This window comes from Neophocaena asiaeorientalis, unplaced genomic scaffold (genome assembly GCF_003031525.2).
Source record: "Neophocaena asiaeorientalis asiaeorientalis breed wild unplaced genomic scaffold, Neophocaena_asiaeorientalis_V1.1 scaffold52, whole genome shotgun sequence".
Taxonomy (NCBI): Eukaryota; Metazoa; Chordata; class Mammalia; order Artiodactyla; family Phocoenidae; genus Neophocaena; species Neophocaena asiaeorientalis.
The window spans coordinates 2,528,428-2,545,197 of record NW_020173927.1 but is presented as its reverse complement, the minus strand read 5'-3'; the positions used below and the strand labels follow the sequence as shown (position 1 = coordinate 2,545,197).

The 16,770-nt window shown below is 42.4% G+C and overlaps 1 pseudogene; it reads left to right on the top strand.

The window, feature by feature from the left end:
- The first annotated feature begins 4,727 nt into the window (after window positions 1-4,727).
- LOC112404515 (serine palmitoyltransferase 1 pseudogene) lies at window positions 4,728-5,553 on the top strand (annotated as a pseudogene).
- The last annotated feature ends 11,217 nt before the right edge of the window (window positions 5,554-16,770 follow it).

Below are 16,770 nucleotides of genomic sequence, written 5' to 3'. Positions count from 1 at the left end.
ACGTTTCCAGGCTCCCTCAGGTGGTGGCTGAATTCAGTTCCTTGCAGTCATAGGACTAAAGTTCCCCTTTCCTTGCTTGTTGTTGGCCAGGGGTTTCTGTTTGCTCCTGGGGTCCCCTCACTTGCTCTCTGGTCCTTGCACATGGCCCCTGTTTTAAAATATTAATTTTAAATGAATTTAAAATATTAATAGAAAGTTTGAGAGTCAGTAAGACCAACAGATCAAGAGATACTTGCCACTGAAAAGAAAGTTTGTTACTCACAGTTCCTTTGGGGAAGGGGCATGCCACTCCACAGGTGGGCCACATGGGGAAGCACCAGGGTGTCCAAAAGGCAGAGGGTGTTAGGGCAAGTGTGATCAGGGGACTTTATTGTGGTTTCTAAGGGAAGAAATAGGAGAGGCAGGGTAAGCAGGCTTAGGATTGGCTAGATTGAATAATTTCAGGGCTCTGGGTCATGGGGCTGTCCCTAGTTATCTGGTACCCAGCTCTGGAGTGATTACAGCAGATAGATAGTGACAGAGAGTATTAGAACCTGGTAGAAAATGTGGGTGGGGTGTGGGCTCTGGATCTGTTGGTCTGCATTTGAAGGGTGCTCTTCAGGTGAATTGTTCACTATCTTTAGAAATTATACAGCTCTGGAAGGGGCCACCCCACCAGGATCAGCAAGGCCCCATATGTCCCAGCATAAACCTGAAGAAAACAAGAAACATAGTTAATACAGCCCCATCCATGTTCAGAGCTGGCAACTATGTGTGGAATCCTCATGCTTTGATTCTCTCTGACTTCTCCTTTTGCCATCAGCCAGAGAAAACTCTGCGCTGTTCAGGACTCAAATATTAGATTGGATCTGCCTGGATAACCCCTCTTCTGATGAACTGGAAGTCAACTGATAACAAACCTTAATTACATCAGCAAGATCCCTTTTTGCACTGTTACATACCATAATCATGGATGTGATACCTCATTACATTCACAGTCCTGGGGATTAAGGTGGGAAATCTTAGGGCGGCATCTTAGAATTCTCCCATTTATATAAATTTGAATGTGGTATTTGGTCTTCTCATCTTCGTCATCTACACAAAGCCCCTTGGTTATGAAATTCACTGGAAACCTCTTTGAATACGTCTCATCAACTGACTTTTGGAATGACACCATCAGAGGTGGAAGCCATTTAAATGATTGGATTTCTGAATTCCCCACTAGCGGTCCAAATAAGGACTGGGGCACACCCAGCCCTGGGGAAGTGGACGGTTTGTGTAGATTTTTGGTCTGAGGCCTGGGCGGGGCAGGCCGGGTGACACTCAGACCCTTGGCGTCCCTGGCTGGAAAGTCTCACAGGCACACATATTTCCCAGCGGCGGAATGTCAGGAGGCACGGGATGGAGCCGGAGCCGGGGGTCTCGTTTCTGCGCTGCTGAGAGCTCGGAGCCCTCTCCAGGTCCTGCCCGGGTACAGGAGAGAGGCTAGTCAAAAACGAGAGTTGGGACTGATGGCAAAACGGAGTGATGAAAGGAGAGTGCAAAATCTCAGTCTGGAGAGGTCCTAGGGAAGACAGGTTCTCAGAACTGTGGAGCAGGGAATAGGGGAAAGAACTGTCATAAGTTGGACTTTTGTCTGTTTTTGTTCAGACATAGGGTTAGAAAGGAAGCCGAATGATTTAGGTATATGAAATAGTTTATCACTCTTCTGCACACGTCCCATTTTCTGTCTTGTAAAGATACAACTATTTTAGTAAATTTTTAAAGAAAGACTAGTTAGGAGATGTTTTGAAAGGCCAGCTATTTCAGGTAGGTAAGATAATATGAAATTTTAAAATGTCAGTCTTGGAGCATGTTCATTCATTTGACATTTAGTGAGTGCCCATGTACTGTGCAACAGAACTTTCTGGGTGCCCGCTGAGCTGTTCAGTACAGTAGCCACTAACCACATGCGGTTATTAAGCACTTGAAACAGGGCTAGTGCAACCGAGGGGCTGAATTTTCCATTTAATTTAATTTAGATGTGTATTTAAGTAGTTGAATGGTGCTAGTGGCTACAGTATCGGACAGCAGAGATCTAGATGCTGGGAATAGTGCAGTGAGAGAACAGGTAAAAGTCCCTGTGCTTACAGGGCTTACATTCATTTAAAGTGAATCTCAGTTTTCTTTTGATAATTTTCTTAAAACTTAATATTGCACTTACTGGCAAGGGTGATGATGCAAGATGTATCATTTAAATTATACAGCTCTGGAAGGGGCCACCCCACCAGGATCAGCAAGGCCCCATATGTCCCAGCATAAACCTGAAGAAAACAAGAAACATAGTTAATACAGCCCCATCCATGTTCAGAGCTGGCAACTATGTGTGGAATCCTCATGCTTTGATTCTCTCTGACTTCTCCTTTTGCCATCAGCCAGAGAAAACTCTGCGCTGTTCAGGACTCAAATATTAGATTGGATCTGCCTGGATAACCCCTCTTCTGATGAACTGGAAGTCAACTGATAACAAACCTTAATTACATCAGCAAGATCCCTTTTTGCACTGTTACATACCATAATCATGGATGTGATACCTCATTACATTCACAGTCCTGGGGATTAAGGTGGGAAATCTTAGGGCGGCATCTTAGAATTCTCCCATTTATATAAATTTGAATGTGGTATTTGGTCTTCTCATCTTCGTCATCTACACAAAGCCCCTTGGTTATGAAATTCACTGGAAACCTCTTTGAATACGTCTCATCAACTGACTTTTGGAATGACACCATCAGAGGTGGAAGCCATTTAAATGATTGGATTTCTGAATTCCCCACTAGCGGTCCAAATAAGGACTGGGGCACACCCAGCCCTGGGGAAGTGGATGGTTTGTGTAGATTTTTGGTCTGAGGCCTGGGCGGGGCAGGCCGGGTGACACTCAGACCCTTGGCGTCCCTGGCTGGAAAGTCTCACAGGCACACATATTTCCCAGCGGCGGAATGTCAGGAGGCACGGGATGGAGCCGGAGCCGGGGGTCTCGTTTCTGCGCTGCTGAGAGCTCGGAGCCCTCTCCAGGTCCTGCCCGGGTACAGGAGAGAGGCTAGTCAAAAACGAGAGTTGGGACTGATGGCAAAACGGAGTGATGAAAGGAGAGTGCAAAATCTCAGTCTGGAGAGGTCCTAGGGAAGACAGGTTCTCAGAACTGTGGAGCAGGGAATAGGGGAAAGAACTGTCATAAGTTGGACTTTTGTCTGTTTTTGTTCAGACATAGGGTTAGAAAGGAAGCCGAATGATTTAGGTATATGAAATAGTTTATCACTCTTCTGCACACGTCCCATTTTCTGTCTTGTAAAGATACAACTATTTTAGTAAATTTTTAAAGAAAGACTAGTTAGGAGATGTTTTGAAAGGCCAGCTATTTCAGGTAGGTAAGATAATATGAAATTTTAAAATGTCAGTCTTGGAGCATGTTCATTCATTTGACATTTAGTGAGTGCCCATGTACTGTGCAACAGAACTTTCTGGGTGCCCGCTGAGCTGTTCAGTACAGTAGCCACTAACCACATGCGGTTATTAAGCACTTGAAACAGGGCTAGTGCAACCGAGGGGCTGAATTTTCCATTTAATTTAATTTAGATGTGTATTTAAGTAGTTGAATGGTGCTAGTGGCTACAGTATCGGACAGCAGAGATCTAGATGCTGGGAATAGTGCAGTGAGAGAACAGGTAAAAGTCCCTGTGCTTACAGGGCTTACATTCATTTAAAGTGAATCTCAGTTTTCTTTTGATAATTTTCTTAAAACTTAATATTGCACTTACTGGCAAGGGTGATGATGCAAGATGTATCATTGTAGAACCCATCAGGACGTTTTGAAAAACAAAAAACCGTTAAGAGAGCAAGTAGGGCTTAGGTGATGTCCACCCTTAGATAGATTACAGTGACTAAGATGAGCCACTTAGATTTAAGATTTCTTTTTTTTTTTTTTTTTTTTTTTTTAGAAATGAGTAATTTCTACTATATATTGTTGCTGCCTTTCTGAAGACTGCCCTCTTACTATGTAACTTCTATACCCCGGTACTGACCATAAGTGAGAAGTCCTCCTGGATGTCACATTTCCTAGGGAAGAAAAGAAGCCACATTTGCGATTTTTATTAATTCAGTAGACATTTAAACTTTTCTTAGGATGATTTCTCTGTGGAGTGGAATGTTTAACTCATGACTTGGACTTACGTTTGTCAACTATAATCTGATTATTGATGAAACCAAAAGGATTGTTTTGGTAGAGTCCTCACTCTTAACTGAATTACATTCAGGAGGGATCAGCAAATTTTAAAAATAGTCTTAGATTTCTGGTTTTGCTTCTAATTTCTGTGCACTGTGTATGCAGAATTTGAGGAGTCTTGCTGTGTACCCAAACATATGCAACATGTACGTAGTTTTAAAGTTATTTGTGCAATGACCTGAAAGTTTATATATGAAATTGTCAGCAGTTTCCCTGTCCCCAACTTCTGAATTTTTTTTAACTATTGTGAATCCTCATTGTTTTCTTTCTGTCTAATATTTGAAAATTATTTGTATTTCCATTTCTAAATACATTTTTAAAATGACTTTCCAATGACAACCTATTGGAATATAGCACCCCATAACGGACTGATGGGGGCTTAGTTATTATATGGAATCTTCTACATGCACTTAGTGTGTTTAGCTGTGTAAAACATAAAAGTCAGCCTGACCTTTATCCTGGAAATGTACAGCTGAAAAGACGACCTGACATGGATAATTTCATTAAGGTTCCTGTTTATCATCTTATTTTGGAAGGAAGTTTAATACTCTGGCTAATCAGACTTCTTTTCTCTAAAACACACAAGCTACAAGAACGAGTTCTGATCTTACAGTCAAGGAAAAGGAAGAACTGATTGAAGCTTGGCAACCAGAACCTCTTGTTTCTCTTGTCTCAAGAGACCTTCCTGCTGTCAACTATAGCATCGTTTCAGGCCCTCCAAAAGGTATAACATTGTGGTGAATGGAAAAGAAGGTATAAACTTTGCCTCATTCAATTTTCTTGGATTGTTGGATAACCCTAGGCTCAAGGCAGCAGCTTTGGCATCTCTAAAGACGTATGGTGTGGGAACTTGTGGACCTAGAGGATTTTATGGCACATTTGTTGTGCACTTGGATTTGGAAGACCACCTGGCAAAATTTATGAAGACAGAAGCAGCCATTATACACTCATGGATTTGCCGTGATAGCCAGCGCTACTGCTGCTTACTGTAAGAGAGGGGACACTGTGTCTGTAGATAAAGCTGCCTGCTTTGCTATTCAGAAGGGATTACAGGCATCACGTAGTGACAGTAAGCTATTTAACCATAATGATACGGATGACCTGGAACAACCACTAAAAGAACAAGAGACTGAAGATGAAAAGAATCCTTGCAAGGCTCGTGTAACTCGACGTTTCATTGTAGTCGAGGCGTTGTACATGAATACTGGAACGATTTGCCCTCTTCCAGAACTGGTTCAGTTAAATTACAAATATAACGCAAGGATCTTTCTGGAGGAAAGCCTTTCGTTTGGAGTCCTGGGGGAGCATGGCTGAGGAGTCACTGAGCATTTTGGAATCAGTATTGATCATATTGATCTTATCAGTGCCAACACGGAGAATTCACTTGCTTCTGTTGGGGGTTTCTGCTGTGGTAGGTCTTCCGTAACTGACCGTTTGTGACTTTCCGGCCAGGGATACTGCTTTTCAGCTTCGTTACTCCTCCCCTGTTAGCTGCTGCTGCCACTGAGACCCTCAACATCATGGAAGAAAATCCAGGAAAAGTGTAAACGAATCCATAAAGCTTTACAAGGCATTTCTGGATTAAAAGTGGTGGGTGAGTTCATTTCTCTGGCATTTCACTTCCTGCTGGAAGAGAGCACTGGGTGTCGAGAAAGAGAGGTTAAACTACTTCAGGAAATTGCAACTCAGTGCATGGACAGAGGCATCATGTGAACTCAGGAGCACTACCTGGAGAAAGAAGAGAAGTATCTCCGTCCTCTGTGCATTAGGGTTGTGGTCACAGGGGAACAAACAGAAGAGGAACTGGAGAAAGCTGTGTCCACGATCAGCAAGGTGGCTCAGACCATGCTGCTTTAGTCTGGGGCCTGGTGGTGGCTCACCACGCAACACGCAGACAGACCTCAGAGTCACTGCAGGGCGAGCCAGAGGGGGCCTGCGGGTACAAGACGGGGTGTCACTACATGAGAAGGATGCTGGTTACTTAAAAGAAAACACATCCAAAAGCCCAAGTAATGACAGCATATAACTGATATTTAAATTCTGCTATTTTATACTATTTAAATGTTTTATTAACACTAGGTTTTTATATTCTTCTTTTTGTTGTCATTGTTTAAAAATGGAGCTTCAGGTTCTCTTCTTTCCCTTCTAATGGTAAAGATTGTGAGCACTCCTTAACATCTCATAGAAAATTGTTTGCAACATTAAAGCTTAGAGGCAATTCAGCATATATGTTACAAAAGGTATTGAAGATCTAATTCAACCATATCTTTTTCAGTCTTCGTCATGTGAAACTCAATCGTGGTTAATATATAGAGGAATACTTTCTGTGTGATTATTATAAACTTTTCATTATAATATATTGAATCCTAGAATTTTTATATACACTAAATACTGATGTTGCATCGTTTATAACAGTGAATCTTGGCATCCTTGACCAGAGAATAGTCATTATACTTCCTAAGTGAGCAACAACTTAAATCAAATACTATTTTATTTTAGTAAGTTGGCCTTTACGTTCATTATGTGTTGACTTCTAATCTGCTTTCAGAGGGGGATTATTGTGATGATCCCAAAATAGAAATCATGTCCTTGATATTTTAGAATATCTGGAATGTATTCTTCTTTGTATAGTGGGTTTCCTAGAGATGTATAACTACAGGCTTTTTCTAAGCTAAGAAAATGAGACCTTTATTTCTTTTCAGCTTATGAATTCCAGATATCTAAAAAAGATGTGAAAGCACTAAAAATAAAAATTTTAAGCTGTGCTTCAGCTATCTGTTTTTCCCTTAGCAAACCAAGTTGGGTGATATAAATGTTTGTGATATGTGCCCCAGAATAGTACATAAATATTACACTATTACTCCAACTATTATTAAAGGGAAAGGAATAAAATTATATTGAAAATGTCATTTTATAATGTATGTTCATATTAACAAATGGTCTTCAACATCTTTTTAAATAACATATATTTTTAATGTTTAGTTTCTATTTTGCTTGAGGTATTTTGTACATATGTGCCTTGTGATTGCTACTGCTTTAAAGGATACAGTACTCCTTGGGGGATGAATCTGCTTTGTTTTTAATGAAATAAACCTACATTCCTGATTAAAAAACAGAAACAAACAAAAAACAAAGGATTGGGGCACTGCTTTTGCTTATAGCATCCTATCCGTCTTCCCCAGGACACTTTACCAACCTCTGTACATCCATGAAGGCTCACTGTGGAATCTCATACAAGTCAGCTCTATGTGCACTTTCCCCACTTTTATTTCCATTAACCCCTATCTCTCTGTTGTTCATTCCTTCCTCAATCAACTTGTAATTTTCCAAGTTGGACATTGGGTGAAGTAAGAAACTCTTATCCAATTAGGTGAATGAATGGAAAAACTTCCCCCTATCCTGGCAGTATTTAATTGTTGTAGGATTATTGGCAGAGGTTTACGCATAGGATTTTAGTAGGCAGATCCTTTAAATCAGTGCATCCCAATTGATCGACAGACTCCTGGGGTCAGAGAAGGTAGTAAAGGGGGTCTCTGAACTATTAACAGATCTTTCCAGTGAATAAGACACATTTGCTTGGAGAGCAGCATGGAAATCACGTAAATGTGAAGTTTCATTATTGGCTTGAATGATAGCAATTTGCTGTGCTTAAACTGTTTTTTCTAAGTAGATTGAGGACTTGGTATTTATCTTTGATAAATATAAATGAGAAAACAAGTTTTCCTTACTTAGTAAAGTTTTGCTTAAAGCCTTCTTACAAGTGGGAGGATATGAAGTTCCCTAGATGGTGAGAAGGTTGAGACCCTGATAGGGAAAGTCCCCTCTGCACAGAGTCAGCCTGAGATGTTCCAGAAAAATGTTCCTGGAAAACATTCTCATTCTATGGACTCTCCATACTTCCAAAGACTTGATTATGTTGAAGTTGCTAGAGATGGAAACTTTGGTGCAAGCCTAGAAAATTGGTAGTAACAACTAGCAATTCATTAAGGTCCTTCCAACTTCAATTATCAGCTGTCTTCACATGCCTTTTACAGAAGCTTCCGTGGTCCATTACTGCTGTTAGTCCTTTTGGCAAGAGGCAGTGTTTTGAACGTACCAAGTATGTCTGAATGGTAGATATACTTTTTAAAAATCTTTAGCAGGAGTGTTTGTCTCATTAACATTTGAGCAGCATCGACAGGTGTCTTCAAGGTCCAAACCATTATTTATGCTACAATTGATCACTGTTCTAACACAAAAGGACAACTTTAATTGATTTAAGGTAGTTTCCCATAGTTTAGCCTGTTCCACATCTTAATATGGGAACCTCCTTCATCGAAAGGTCTTTGACATGGATATGCCATGCTCTTCCAAGGTAGGCAGTGCATAAGTTACAGAAGGGTACCTCTTGCTTACCCCTTCATGGATCTCAGATGCAAACCCAGTGATTTCTTCCCTGACATATATGATTTTTATACCACTCTAAATTATGTTACTGTAAATTATTTTAGTTTGAAGCCTTAGGAGATTATTCATTAACAGCCCTTTCTTTCCTGCCTGACTGAATTAGGGACCAGCTGAGAAATAATGTAGGTGTCAAGCCACTAGGGATAAAACTTTACTACCAATAACATTTTTTTTCCTCTAAAATGTAGTTATGTCTGTGATAAAAATGGACTTGTGCCTGCATCCCTCAATTCTGCTTGTCCACTCACCCAGTCACTGAGTAAGTCCTTCCTAGGGGAACGCCCCTGCAGCAGGGTAGACAACAGACCAGACTGCATGGTCTGCATGGAGAAAGGAGAGAAGAGGGGCTTCTGTTCCTTTGGGACCCCCTGGGGTGGAATGAGTACGGGTTGGGGGTGAGAGCAGCAGCCATACTCCCGTGGAGCACCCTCTGTATGTAATCATAAGGTCAAGGGGAAAAAGGGTCTTTATGACAGTCTTCGGGAGGGGATTTGTGGACCAGCCAGTTACTGATGTGTTTTTCAGAAAACCGATTTGGAAGCTTCTGTCTATAAACACAGCTTTCACTAAAAGCTGACTTCATCTTGCCTGTGGGCCTTCTAAGGACTTCGCATTTTCACTTTCTCTTTTTTCTGTAAGCTTTGTGGATGTATTTCATTTCGTACTGGTAACACCAACATATGGGAGAGTGTATTAGTCAGCTTTTGCTATGCTAATGCTGTGTATCAAACAAGCCCAAACATCAGTGGTTTCCAATAGCAAAGACTTCTTCTTGCTTAAGGATCTGTGGGTTGGCTAGCCTTGGCAGGCCTTGACTGCACTGGGCCCCAGACTGTCAGGCTCAGGTCTCCTCCAGGTGTTTTCTCATCCTGGACTAGTGGCCACCTGGGATGAGAGACAGGATGGCAGGAGCTGAGCCAAGGATGAGGTGGCATCTGAAAGCAGCCACTTGCATCAGCCTGCCCACATTCCATCAGCCAAAGTGACTCGTGTTTTCAGACCCAGCGTCATGGACAGAGGAGGAGGGATGAATATTTGCCGCCAGACCAAAGGTAGAGCCGTGGCAGGTGAAAAAAGAAGTTGCAGGGAGTGTGTTCAGTGACCACTTCCTTGTTTTGGTATCTCCTCTCCCACTCTGGAATCAGACAGAATTGGGTCTGAATCCCGGTTGTAGACCTACAAGTTGGACCAGGTGATTCTTGAGCTGTGGCAGAGAGAAAGAACCAGGACTAAAAGCCAAGTCAGGTCACAGGGAAAGAGGACACTCCATGAAGGGAGCAGCAGGGACTGGACACAGCTGTGCATCTGGGATCGTGAAGGTACAACAGCTCGAGGAAGGAGAGAAGCCTGAAGAAGTTGGTGGGGAAGAGGGGGCGTTTGCACATGCATTTATTTATTCAGATTAGAGGAAACTGAGCTTGTTTATTGGCTTATGCAAAGAGTGCAGAAGAGAGGGAGAAGCTGAGAGCAGAGGAGAAAAAGTCTACAAACAGGTCCAAAGTCACACAAAGAGGCGACGGTGAGCACAGACGGGGTTGCCCCCCAGATGCCTGGGGTCCTCCCAAAGAGGAAAAGATGACTGGGGATGAAGATGCAGTGGGTGGAAGGACCGTCTGAATGAAGTAGGAAGGGAAATCATCCGAGTGTGGGGCTGTGGAGCTGCATGTGGAACGGGAGGGTTGATGGGTTGATGGGTCATAGCAGGTAGCAGGGAGGGAGCAGATTAGGCCAAGTAAAAGGGGTGGTGTGGCTTGAGAAATCATAGAGTTTCCATCTCTGTGTGTCTTCCCATCAAGCCTGACCTGCTGTGCTGGAGAAGCTGTGAGGCTGGACGAGGACCCAGCAGCGTCCATGAGCAGAGGGTTAACATCTTGGTTGAGAGCAGACCTGGCGATGAAGACTCTGGTCCAGGTGGGTGGGGAAGGAACTGAGCCCAGATATGATTCATCCCAGGAACAGGAGGCTGGCAGGGACAGCTGTGGAAGGGAGGCTTTTAAAGGCCCCCACTGACTCTATCACCAAAACCCCCAGTGTGGAAAACCATCCACCATCCACCATCCATCATCCATCACCATCTCTCACCATCTTTCAGGTTCTCCCGCCTTACCTCTCTTTAGGACCAGCTACATAATTTGCAAGGCCTGCTGCAAAATTAAGATGCAGGGTCACTTATTCAAAAGTGAAAAATGTAAAGATGATGACAGCAGAGCGTTAAACCAAGTACAGGGTCATTCTAAGCCCCAGGCCCTGTGTGACAGAGCAAGTCACATACCCAGGAAGCCACTCCATGTTCCTAGCGCTCTGATCTCAGCGCACAAACTTCCCATGCTTTCTCATCCCCGACCCCTTCCGCATACACCATCTTCTACCTCCTTTTTCCTTCCTGGTCAGCTATTCTCAAGTGAAAATCCATTTCTAAGCCAGTTCTTTAGGTTTCCTGAGGACACTGTTCTAATTTCTAGTACACTGGGCTTTTCATGTTTCGACTATACTTTACATAAGGTTGTTAAGGGAATGAATGAACAAATAAATGAAAAATCAGCTCTGAAGAATCAAATCCAATGCAATAAACCACAAGAAACCCTGTCCCCCAGCAGTACACCTGCACGGGCATGCAGTCCTCTTCCAGAATCAAAGGAAGTTTCTGCATTCCTCTCCTGGTGAAGGTGAAGGAAACCTTATGGTTTTCACGTGCTACAGGTATTTAATTCATCAACTCACTCAAATCCTGCCCCATGACAGAAATGATCTGAGGACATGGTGCAAAAATATCATTTACCTCGAAACTGTGAAAAAGTAAATGACTTAATATTTGCTTTTTGTGTTCTTTGTCTTCCTTTCCAGAGGATTTGAAGCTGTTGATAAGAAAAGATAAATGAAGCTGAGTCATTCAGATAAACACAAAAGTTCAAGATCATATAGCAGGAGGAGAAGGTAAGGATATTACGAACACAAGATCATACAGTTTCTATGTTGAACATTAGATTTGACTCAGAGTTTCTCGGTAGCAAAAGCAAAGACAGGGAAGGTGCTTTATAGATTTCTATTTGTCAGATCACGTTCAGATTGGCATAGACCCAGAGGTGCTGCAAGGTCCACACCTCTCTACAAGGACCCCAAGTGAAGCGTGAGCACCCGGCAAGGGGCTTGGCAAATGGACACTTTTCCTCTTGGATTCTTCAGCCCCAACTCCTAATCAGAACTCCAGAGCGGGTCTGGCACAGTGCCGTGTCCCCTCCCCCGAGGCCAGGGGGCATCACAGCTCACAGCCACTCAGGGAGGCTGGTCTGTGCCCACGCCTGTCTGCCAAGAGCCCAGCCTGAACCTCAGGCTCCTGGCTTCTGGCTGGGGAGACAAGGCCAGGCTGGGGGACAGTCAGAGCAGGAGAGAATGTGCCTGAGCCATGAGTGAGGCAGGACTGTGTCGCTCTCGGGGCCTTTTCCCGCTGATGCCCTGGGACCTCTCACCAGCACATCTCTCTAGTTTCAGGGAAACAGCATGGGGAGACAGGGAGGGACCAGGCCCAGGAGAAGCATAGTTTGTTTTCTAGTTAATAACAGCTGAGAGTATATTACCAAGCCATAGCCTGTGAGCCGTGTCTCTCAGGGGATGAGCTCATGTGGTCTGGCCGGGCTGCTCCCCTACCTTCCAGCTCAGGGCAAAGCCAGTGAGAGGAGAGGGGGCACATCTTTCTCATGTTAGCAAGTGACAGACACGAGTTGACCGTGGCTAATTTAGTAGCTCAGACGGGAAACGTTCTGAATTGCTAATTGAAGGGCATCCAAGCGCTTGCATTTCAGAAAGTAAGTAATGAACGGATACACTTCTCCAGTGGAGGGTCAACCCATTAGATAACCTTGGTTATATGAGAAAAGAGGGTGGGCAGCTTTGCAGGGGCCCACAGGAAGGCACCCAGAGAACGCAGATGAAGCTATTTTCATGTTATGCACATCAAGGACAGTTAAGTGCCTTCCCCTCAAATACAAAGAATGACCTAGAATAAAGCTAAGCAAAGTCATAACTTCACGCTCTGAAAGAGGTATAAGGTTAATAAGCCAATCATTTTTGACAGAAACAAAACAGAATAAACAAATGAAAAAAATCTCAGCAGGCACTTTTGAAACAGTGAGTATATGAGAACTTTCTTCGATTGTGTTGAACACAATTGAAAATAAATATATTATATTTAAATATAATGTAAACAAATGGCAATATCATATAATATATAATGTGTAATATATTGTATATAACATATATTGTAATATCATTATGATATTATATTATAATATATAATGTAATATTAAAAAATAAATACCTTTAGGAGGTAAAGCCCTAGTGAATTTGAAGGACCAGATGTAAATCATGGAAGGTTCAAGAATCTGCGGGCAGGTAGGGTCTGCAAAGGTAACACCCAGGTAGCACCGGGATCAGCATCCCTCTCTCCCATCCCACTTCGCCACATACTAACCTGTGACCTTTAGCAAATGACATAACTGTGCCACATTATTGCTGCAGGTGAAGTGCGGACTGTAACATCACCGACCCAGCAGACCTGTGAGTAATTCACAGCAGGCCCATAGCCCCCGGCCTGGTCCTTAGGCAGCTCCCCTGAATGGAAGCCACTGAAGCTACATTTAAACCAGTTCTGGGAGTGTGTACACGCAGGGCTCACGCATTAGAAACACGTCTCTGCTTTACAGCCTTCTAGCTGGTAATTCATTATTGCATTTGGATTTTGAGATGCCTTGAAATAGGCATTGTCTGACTTCCTGTAATTGAACTGGGTACACCACTTGATGACAAATTGTAGAGGATAATCGTATATGCATATTTAGGAAGATATGTCTTGGGTCCATTTCGGGAGAGTCAAAGTAAAAAGTCAGGAAATAAAATATTGAGTATTGACATAACTGCTTTTAGAACCGAGGACTCGTCATTGAATGCAGCGAGCCTTAGATGCCAGAGAACCCATTTACTGATGACGTTTCTTTCTGACTCTGAGAGTTGTGTGATTATTTTGAGGTTAGAGAATAAATTATCAATTGAACTGGAAATAAAATTCAATGCAATTTAATAGGCTCAAGTCTTGCTGCTGTTGATTTTCTTCCTTTTATTTGTTTTTACAAAAAAATAACTATATGCAGCTGGCTTTATAACCATCTGTTTGGGGCAGTTTGTCTGCAGAGATGCTAATTAAGGGGAAAAAAGATTTGTCATCTTAAGGAATGCTGACAACTCTTATAGTTCTCAGGGGGAAAAAGCCTTATTAGAAAACGATCCTTTTTAAATTGCTGTTTATTTAATGTCTCATTTATTCTCTTTTTGATGTGCAAGCAGGATGCTTGCTTATTCTTGAAAATGGTTCACACCTTTCTCAAAAAGGAACAAGTCATTTCTAGGGGTTTTTATTTTTTAATTCTTGTAAGCTTTCTCATTTTGCTCGAGAGTCCATTGTATGGCAGCAGCCTATTTTTAAAAAAATTTTTTTGTTGTGTTTAGATATGTATATATATATAATATACAATATGCAAGATATAATAAATGTTATATATAATTCTACTGTAAGTGTACACATAATTTACATATATAATTTTGTTGTTTATTTACTTTTATATTATGTATGGATATAATTCACGTCATATATCTTCTATATAATTTTATTTTAATGTATATATAATGTCTTATATAATATATATTACATTGTATATGTAACATACATATGATTGCCACTGTAACCATTTTTAACTGTGCACCACAGCGGCATACATCCCATTTACAGTGTTGTATGACCATCGCCACTCTCTTACTTGTGGAACTTTTTTCCCATTCCAGCTGTGGCCTGTTTTTGTACTGGGAGGAATTCTCCGTGATTAGGTGCCCCAGGCCTCCTCCAAGTGCTTTCAGTGGACGGTAACCAACCAAAAAGCAGAAGAGGAGGCCCTTGTCGAGAGACAGGAGGTAGCGGCAGAGGACAGAGCAGGTGGACAGGGCCAGCCTGTCCCAGGCCCCAGGCAGAGGACCTGCAACTCTGCGTCCTTTCAGCAGGGCTCTGAGCCCTCCTGGAAAATAGTGGCTTCTTCTGTTAACTTTTCAGAAAATCAAGTCAGCTTTCTAACCTACAATAACCATCTTTCCATCTCCTGGGCCTGCTCTCCCCACTTGGCAGTGGGAGCAGGACAGCCGAGGGGCCGTGAACTTCACCCCAGTAGTAGCCTGTCAAGTCTCCTCTGTCCTTTTGGGCAGACACAGAGGGACTTCCCGTCTCTGCATCATGTCCTTTCCTGGGGACAGAGAGGAGGCTAAACGAAGAGACCTGGCTCTTTAAGGCCCATTGTTTGCTTTTCATCCAAATGTGGTTAAGTTATAACCCACCCCTTCCTCAGGAGCTCCGTGAAGTTTCCAACAGAAATTGCAGAAATTGTAGGAGGCCAACCGCCTTTTATTTATCAGTAAACAAACCTATTAAAAGTACACTACCCCCTCAGGCCTATGGAGTTGGAAATGAACACTGAGTAATTTAAAATCTAAATTATTCTAAAGTAATTTAACATTTTTTGGCCTATTTAAATTTCTGAAAAAGTAAAAACAAGGCTTCAATGATCATTTGGACATAATTGATATTCAACTTCAATAAGTTCATTTGATGCTAATAAGAATAGACCCTATGCTACCTCTTGCTAGGAATATCTTCATTTCAGAAATCATCTACTATTTAAAAATTTTATTAAAATTTATTTAGTGCTACTCATTTAACCCAACCTTAGAAACGTTATTAAGATCGATTTTTTAAGAGAGAGACATTTGATTCTTCCAGGGAATAGATTTTCTGAGCTGTATACATCAACATGGATAAACATCTACAGCATAACCCCAGGTAGAAACTCATCAAGTACATATAAGAGTCTGCAGGGGGGATAGTTATGAACTGTTATTTCTGTGAAACTAAATCTGAAATATTTAGATAAACTTTAGATTTATAAACCCGAACGAGAAGAATTTAGGTGAAATTATTATTGCTATATTTTGACTTCTGTTGTTACTTTGTGTTTCCTCTCCCCTACATCACTAGGAGGGGTTGAAGTGGAATTTAGAGAAGATACTGATAACACAGAGAGAAAGAAGAGGAGCAGAGAGGGACAAGGGACGTGGGGACCCGGTAGGCCTGGGATGGGAAAGGAGGAGGTTGGCACACAGGTGGCACCGTCATCCAGAGATGGTCCCCTGGGGGGTGTCAGTCCTCATGTGATCCTCAGAGACAACCACACCACCCCTGTGACAAAGACCACCTTGTTGGGCCCTCTCTGGCTGATTCTTGGTTTTGGAAAAGGGAAGAACTCAGGTGATACTATGCTTGGGGCAACAGTAGAGCAGAGACACCAAAATTTTCTTCAAAGAATATACTACTTGGAATTAAAAAAATATATATATATATCAACGAGTTTTTTTTTTTTTAAATCGCAGAAGGACTCAAACAGTGTTGGTTTTCTTTAACTCATGGTTTAGTATAATTTTTATCACTGCATGTGTTTATCAAAATAAAAATAATACTAACCCATGAGTATGACATGGAGTACTGGTGTCAGTGGGTGTGGGAGCCTGCCACGTGCATTGATGGTGTGAAAACAAACACAGCATCAGGGGCCAGTGCAGGGAAGATGGCTGAGGACAGTGCCGTCTGGGTGATGCCATTGCTTTGGGTCTTCGTAAGCCAACCTTGTGCCAACACTGGAAGCCCGAGGTGCAAGGGAGCAGAGGTCACGCAGCGTTGATTGGTGGGACCGACAGTGCTGCCAACAAGAGACAAGGAGCCTCCCTTCCCTGGAGGTTGGGAAACCTGAGACTCAAAAGTTGCTGTAGAGGGTGGTTGTTTTGTGATTGTCCCCATCTTTCCTTGATCACAGCCCACTGGCCTGGCCTGGGCGCCTCCATGGTGAACAAGAGTGCATCCCAAGGCCCAGGCCCTTTAGATCTGGTCATGTTTTACAATATTGTGTGTTTTTTCATATGAAGTCATTTAGAGGTATGCATTTCATCTTCCAAAACACCAAAATAAGAAACTCTCTGTGTCTTTATTGATCCCATTGGGG